The sequence below is a fragment of the Phodopus roborovskii genome, unplaced genomic scaffold, assembly GCF_943737965.1.
Source record: "Phodopus roborovskii unplaced genomic scaffold, PHOROB, whole genome shotgun sequence".
Lineage (NCBI taxonomy): Eukaryota > Metazoa > Chordata > Mammalia > Rodentia > Cricetidae > Phodopus > Phodopus roborovskii.
Window position 1 is genome coordinate 14,922,692 of NW_026126525.1, and position 8,019 is coordinate 14,930,710.

Sequence of the window (8,019 nt, forward strand, 5' to 3'; positions counted from 1 at the left end):
TATTCCACAAAAATTGAAAATTCAAAGGAAATGGACAAGTTTCTGGATAACTATCACTTACCAAAATTAAATCAAGAACAGACAAACAACTTAAATAGACCTATAACCCGCAATGAAATAGAAGCAGTCATCGAAAGCCTTCCAACCAAAAAAAGTCTAGGGCCAGATGGATTCAGCGCAGAATTCTACCAGACATTCAAGGAAGAACTAATACCACTATTCCTCAAACTGTTCCACAAGATAGAAACAGAAGGTTCATTGCCAAACTCTTTTTATGAGGCCACAATAACCTTGGTACCCAAACCTCACAAAGACACAACTAAGAAAGAAAACTACAGATCAATATCCCTGATGAACATCGATGCAAAAATACTCAATAAAATACTGGCAAACCGAATTCAAGAATACATCAGAGAAATCATCCACCATGACCAAGTAGGCTTCATACCTGGAATGCAGGGATGGTTTTACATACGAAAATCTATCAACGTGATCCACCATATAAACAAACAGGAAAAGAAAAACCATATGATTATCTCCCTAGATGCTGAAAAAGCCTTCGACAAAATTCAACACCCTTTCATGATAAAGATATTGGAGAGATCAGGGATAACAGGAACATACCTAAACATAATAAGAGCAATATACAGCAAACCAACTGCCAACATCAAACTGAATGGAGAGAAAATTAAGCCAATTCCTCTAAAATCAGGAACAAGACAAGGCTGTCCTCTCTCTCCATATCTCTTCAATATCGTACTAGAAGTTCTAGCTAATGCTATAAGACAACAAAAGGAGATCAAGGGGATCCAAATTGGAAAGGAAGAGGTCAAACTGTCTCTATTTGCAGATAATATGATAGTTTACATAAGCGACCCAATAAACTCTACCAGGGAACTCCTACAGCTGATAAACACCTTCAGCAAACTAGCAGGATACAAGATAAACTCAAAAAAATCAGTAGCCCTACTTTTTTCAGATGACAAAGAGGCAGAGAAAGAAATCAGAGAAACATCACCCTTTACAATAGCCACAAGCAACATAAAGTATCTTGGTGTAACACTTACCAAACAAGTAAAAGATCTATATAATAAGAACTTTGTGACTCTAAAGAAAGAAATTAAAGAAGATACCAGAAAATGGAAAGATCTCCGATGCTCTTGGTTAGGTAGGATTAACATAGTAAAAATGGCAATTTTACCAAAAGCAATCTACAGATTCAATGCAATCCCCATTAAAATCCCACCACAATTCTTCACCGACCTTGAAAGGATAATAATCAACTTTATATGGAAAAACAAAAGACCCAGGATAGCCAAAACAACCCTATACAATAAAAGAACTTCAGGAGGCATCACCATTCCTGACTTTAAGCTCTACTACAGAGCTATTGTTCTGAAAACAGCCTGGTATTGGCATAAAAATAGACAGGTAGACCAATGGAATCGAATTGAAAATCCTGATATTAATCCACGCACCTATGAACACCTGATTTTCGACAAAACAGCTAAAATTATACAATGGGGCGAGGACAGCATTTTCAACAAATGGTGCTGGCACAGTTGGATGAGGGTGTGTAGAAGACTGCAGATAGACCCATGTCTGTCGCCATGCACAAAACTCAAGTCCAAATGGATCAAAGACCTCAACATCAATCCAACCACATTGAACCTCTTAGAAGAGAAAGTAGGAGGTACCCTTGAACAAATTTGTATAGGAGACCGCTTCTTGAACATAACTCCAGGGGCACAGACACTGAAAGAAACGATTAATAAATGGGACCTCTTCAAACTTAGAAGCTTCTGTAAGGCAAAGGACATAATGGACAAGACCAAACGGCAGCCCACAGACTGGGAAAAGATTTTCACCAACCCTATATCCGACAAAGGGCTGATCTCCAAAATACACAAAGAACTCAAGAAACTAGTCAACAAAACACCAAATAACCCTATTAAAAATGGGGTACAGAACTGAAGAAAGAATTCTCAATGGAGGAAATCAAAAAGGCTGAAAGACACTTAAGAAAATGCTCCACATCCTTAGCTATCAGGGAAATGCAAATCAAAACAACTTTGAGATACCATCTTACCCCTGCCAGAACGGCTAAAATTAGAAACACCGGTGATGACTTATGTTGGAGAGGATGTGGAGAAAGTGGAACACTCCTCCACTGCTGGTGGGAGTGCAAACTCATACAGCCATTTTGGAGATCATTTTGGCAGTTCCTCAGAAAAATGGGAATTAGTTTACCACAGGACCTGGCAATCCCCCTCTTAGGCATATACCCAAAGGATTCACATCCATGCAACAAAGACATCTGTTCAACTATGTTCATAGCAGCACTATTTGTAATAGCAAGAACCTGGAAGCAACCTAGATGCCCCTCAATTGAAGAATGGTTAATGAAGATGTGGCACATCTACACAATGGAATACTACTCTGCAGAAAAAAAAAATAATGGTATCTTGAAATTCGCAGGCAAGTGGATGGCACTTGAAGAAACCATCCTGAATGAGGTAACCCAGTCACAAAAAGGGGAACACAGTATTTACTCACTCATATATGGATTTCAGACCTAGATCAAATGATCACCAGCTTATAATTCACATCACCAGACGAACTAGGATACAAGGTGTATTCTAAGAGATTCATATAAAGTCCCTCACAGAACTGGGAAGGGACAAGTCCCCCAGAGCTCAGGTGAAATGGGGGGGGGCAGCGAATGGAGAGAGAAGTAGGAGAAAATGAGGGGGAGGAAAGGAAAACATGTGCGACTAGGAAGATTGAGCCTGGTTAGGAATAGAAGATAGGAAAGAGAGAGACAGAGAGAGAGAACATAAAAGAGGGAGCCAATATTGGTTTGAAGATAAAATTGAACACAAAGAAAGGTCTAGAGAACTACAAGACTGCTCCCAACTAACAATCTCAGCTTCCGTGGAAAGGCTATCATAAATGCCCTTCCCGGAGAGTGAGATCAACAACTAACTTCTCCATGGAGCCCTCAACTAATGCCTATTGAAAACAGGATCAAACACCCATACATAAACACTGAGTCGAACTAGAACCCAGATGCAGATGGAGAGGACAAGACCATGCGGCAGAAACACATAGAGACAGCTTACCTGAACAAGGAGGAGCTAACGGCCACTAGACTGATAGCTGGGAAGCCAGCATGGGACTGACTCAGGCCCCCCCTGAATATGGGTCTCAGCCAGAAGGACTGAGCAGTCTAAGAGACCTCAGACAGTGGAGCCAGGATGTATCCCTGGTGCACAAAAGGACTTTGCGAACATATCCCCCATGGAGGGATAACTGCCTTAATCTAGAGACAGGAGAGAAGCTCTAGTCCCTACTTCACGGGACCTGTCAGATCTACATGACCCCAACTGAATCCCGCATGACAGTGCCCCTTACCAGCAGGAAGTAGTTTGGAAAGAACGACGCCCAAATTCCCAAATATTGTGTATAAATGTGTTTTCATTTAATTGGACTTTCTTATATAAAATTAAATAAAATAATAAAAAAGAAGAAATATATATGTATATATATATATATATAAATGCAGACATTGAGAGTTATTTTTTTAAATCTATCTTCTAAACAGGAATACAAAAGTCTTTATCCACCTATTAAAAATAACAGCTAACAGAGCTGGATATAACAGCGCATGCCTACAATGCTATCAACACTCAGAAGCCAATGCAGACTTGTTTAAGGCCAGCATGAGCTGCACTGAGTCCCCTACGTTAGTCAGACTTTGGTCTTCATACCAAACTACTTGAGAAAAACAATTGGAGGTTTCCTTTTGTCCTTTATTTCTAGCCCATTAGCTGGGAGGGAGGGCATAGTGTAAGGATTCAGGCATTATACTGGCCTGTCCCTATCACCTGCCAGAATATACTCAGGCAGTAGTCTGGTCAGCCCTGTGTTCCATGAGTACTAGTCTGCAGGCAGGTGCAAAGGACCCCTTTAAAAGTCAGACCCTGCCCATTTACACTCTCTTTTGCTTTCTTTTGCTCTGTGCTCTGTTTTCGGCTCCTCTCTCTCTCTCTCTCTCTCTCTCTCTCTCTCTCTCTCTCTCTCTCTCTCTCTCTCTCTCTCTCTCTCTTACTCTATCCTCTTCTCTTCTGTTCCTGGTGCCTCTATGTCTCTTCCCTTCTCCCTCACTCCCCTTTCTAAATAAACTCCTCATTTAAGGTCTATCTGCCTGGCGTGTTATTCCTTCCGCCTCGGTCACCCTCACCTGCTATGGAACCTGCTATGCTCTCCCACGTGGTCCCTTGCCTTGGAACCCCCACTCAGGACACACACACCCTTTCCAGCTTTATTCCTATAACTGTAACAAAAGAACAACACATGGTAAATACAAGAGCTGAGAGAATTCTGCATTAGTAGGCTTCCTTTTTCCTTTTATTCCATCCAAGACCCTCAGAAACTAGATGGTACTGCCCACATGCAAGATGGATCTTTCTCCCCTGAAACAATCCTCTGTGGCAGAGCTGGAGAAAAGGTTCAACAGTTAATGAACTTGCTGCTCACATAGAGGTCAAGAGTTCAGTTCCCAACACTGGCAAGCAGGTGACTCACAGCAACCTGTAACTCCAGCTCCAGTAATCTGATACCCTCTTGTGGCCTCACCAGGCAACTGCACGCTGGTACACACACCCACACAAAAATACATGCGTGCCATTTTTTAGTAAAAAAAAAAAAAAATTTAAATAAAAGAAAACGTTTAATTGGGCTTTCAGTTCCAGAGGTTTAGACTCTATGATGGCAAAGCAGGAGCATCTCGTCAGGGATAACTGAGAGCTCACATTTCAAACCACAAGCAGAGAACATCGACAATGCTTCAATCTTTTGATACCTCAAGCCTGCCCAGAGTGATACACATCCTCTAATAAGGCTGCACTTCCTAATCCTTCCCAAACAGTTAATATACGAATCTATGGAGGCCATTCTCATCCAGACTACCACAGGCTATTCCACTTTGTAGCTGACAGGACAAAGTGAAGAGCATCTAATTTGCCGAGCAGACCCTTAGATGTAATCCAGGTGCCAACTCTTTTCTCGAGTTTTGAAATCTTATCTAGGAAATCCACCTGTGCTAATATGATAAAGTGTTTTCCTTATGTCCTAGTTTATTTCCATTATGGTTTTATTCGCTTCCTTAGCTACCTGGTCTTCTGTGCTCTCACATGAATTTGGGGGTGCTTTACCCAGATACACTAAGTTATTCTTAGTATTAAAAGTCACCTGCTGTTACCCTGGGGCCTACGTTTTATGTCTAGTGGAGGTTTCTTTTTGTAAAATTAGGTGTTATTCCAACACTTGACATATAAATTTACATCTCATTTTGATTTTTTCAAGTAGCTTATTTCTTCTTACGTATCTTGTCAAATTTGATGGTTTACTGTATTTGTGATATTTCTTGGCTTTTTGTTGTTTTTACTAAACATATTTTTCATACAATATTTTCTAATCACAGGTTTCCCCTTCTTCATCTCCTCCCAGATCCTTACCACATCCTCACTCATTCAACTCCATGCCTTCTTTCTCTTTAGAAAACAAATAAGCAACTAAAAAAAAAGAAAGAAAAGAAAAAATAAGATAGAATAAAACAATCAAACAGAGGGGGTAAAAAAAACAAATAAAAAGCTCAAGAAATACATATGCACATAGACACATGCACACACAGAAAACCCATAAATCAGAAACCATAACATATACATCAGGTATTTCTTTTTTATTCCTCATTGGCGTATCTCCCTGTCTATTCACATTCTTAATGGTGGCACTTACTAAATATCCATACTCAAAAGTGCATACATATATAGTTCAAAATAAATCTTTTTAAAAAGTGTAATCCTCTCTGTAAATATCACCGGAGACATAACTAGAAGTGTCCCTTACCAATCTCCTATGCATGTCTCAACCCCTGTTGACAATAAAGATGGACCATTAAGTTAAGGTCATGGCTCAGTCAATAAAGTGCCTTCCTTGAATGCCAGAGGATTTTACTTTGACCCCTAAAACGGGAGTCGGGGTGCCATGACATGTAATAGCAGCACTGGGGAGGCGAAGATGGGAGTGTTCTGGATAATCCTTTACACTGTGATTGGTTTAATAAAAAGCTAAACAGCCAGTAGCTGGCAGGAAGTATAGGAAGGACTTCTGGATAGAGAGGGCTCTTGAAGAAAGGCGGAGTTGTCAGCCAGATGGAAAGGAAGCAGGGCGGGCAATAGAGTAAAGGTAACTGAGCCATGTAAAGAATGTAGCTTAAAAGGTATGTGTTAATTTAAGTTATAAAAGCTAGTTAGAAACAAGCTTACGCTATTGATGAGCCTTCATAATTAATAAGTCTGTGTCATCATTGGCTATCTTTCCAGACACCAATTACTTATCTCTTGAAAAATCTCTGCTCAATGCATTTACCCGTTTAATGATTAAAATATTTGGTCTGTTAGCTTCAAGTCTCACTAAGGATTTTTCCTTATTTCGAATAGACTTTGTTCAGGGATCCACACTTTCTACATGTGAATACCCACTTTTTCACACATCATTATTGAAGAGGCTGGCTTCAAAATGTTCTCAGCACTCTATAGAAAGCCACACAATCGTGGCTTCCATGGTTTATTCCTGGGTTTTCCCATTAGTCCATGTGTCTATTTTTATGCCAATACCACAGTTGCTACTACTACAGCTATTTATATTCACCAAGAAAACTGGTCAACAGCAATGCCTTTCTCCTGCCCCTTTGAATCTTACCTGGTTTTGGTATCAGGCTAGTACCAGTTTCACTGAGTTTCATTGTGTTTTATGCAAGTTTTCGGAGTATTGCCATTTGCTAGTTCCTTATTTCTTTGGTAGAATAATGATGCACAGATTAAGATACACGGGATTAAATTAAATACAGGTTAATTTTATTCGGAGAGAAGTCACATAAGAAACCGATGATCCGAAAGTTCCTGCTCCAATGACCCACACCCAGGCAGCATTCCATGACCAAGACAGAGAAAGCTGGGGTCTGGAACCCCAGACCTAACCTTCCCCTGCACATCCGCACCTGTGACCACGCCCCAAGTGGGCGTGGTCAGTGCTACAGGTGCGGGCCAGGTGGATGTCTCACTACAATAGAAACACAAGTGAATCCATCTGGCCCTAGGCTCAGCTTTGTTGGTTGATCCTTACTGTTTCATTCTTGCTGCTAGTTTTTTGTCTGCTTGGGCTTCCCGTATTAGCCATAAGTCTTCAGGTGCTAAGGTGCTATGTTTTGAATCTGAAATATTCCAACAAGTTCATGTTTGATCATAGCAAGGCTTGGTAGAACACACCTTTAATCCCATAACTCAGGGTACATCTCCAAGTTCCAGGGACAGTGAGATTTTTATCTCACTATTTGGTGAAATCATGTAAACTTTAGAATGTGGGATCTGGCCAAAGGAAGACCATAGATATATATATATATCTGTGGCCTATCTAGTAACACCCTCAGGTTCCTGGTTAGTCATGAATAGCTCTCCTCTGCCACACATCTCATTTCCATTTCCATTTCCAGGAGCCAAATCATCATGACCTGGACCCTTGACACTGAGAAAGCAATAGCACCAGTCTCCTGGGTTCACACTGGTTGTTGGGGTGGTCACAAAGTCAATGAAAGCAGGGAGACCTTTGGTGCTGGGAGATAGAAAAACCTTTGCCCTTCCTGATTTGAGACAATTGATTACAATATTTCTCCCAGGATGTTGTTCCTCCACCTAGCCAGCAAGCAAAGTAGGAACAAAAGAGTGTTGTGTGTCATCCCCCCCACACACACACACAGGTCTGTGGACATGATATAATCAGCTGTCTCAAGCTCCTGATGCTGTCTGTACTGCATAAGGCTGGAACCTGGAACTTCAAGCAAAAGTAACCCCTCCCTTTTTTAAGATGCTTTTTGTCTGAGTACTTTCAACAGAAAGGAAACTATATATATACATACATATATATGTATGTATGTATGTATATATACATGTATATACA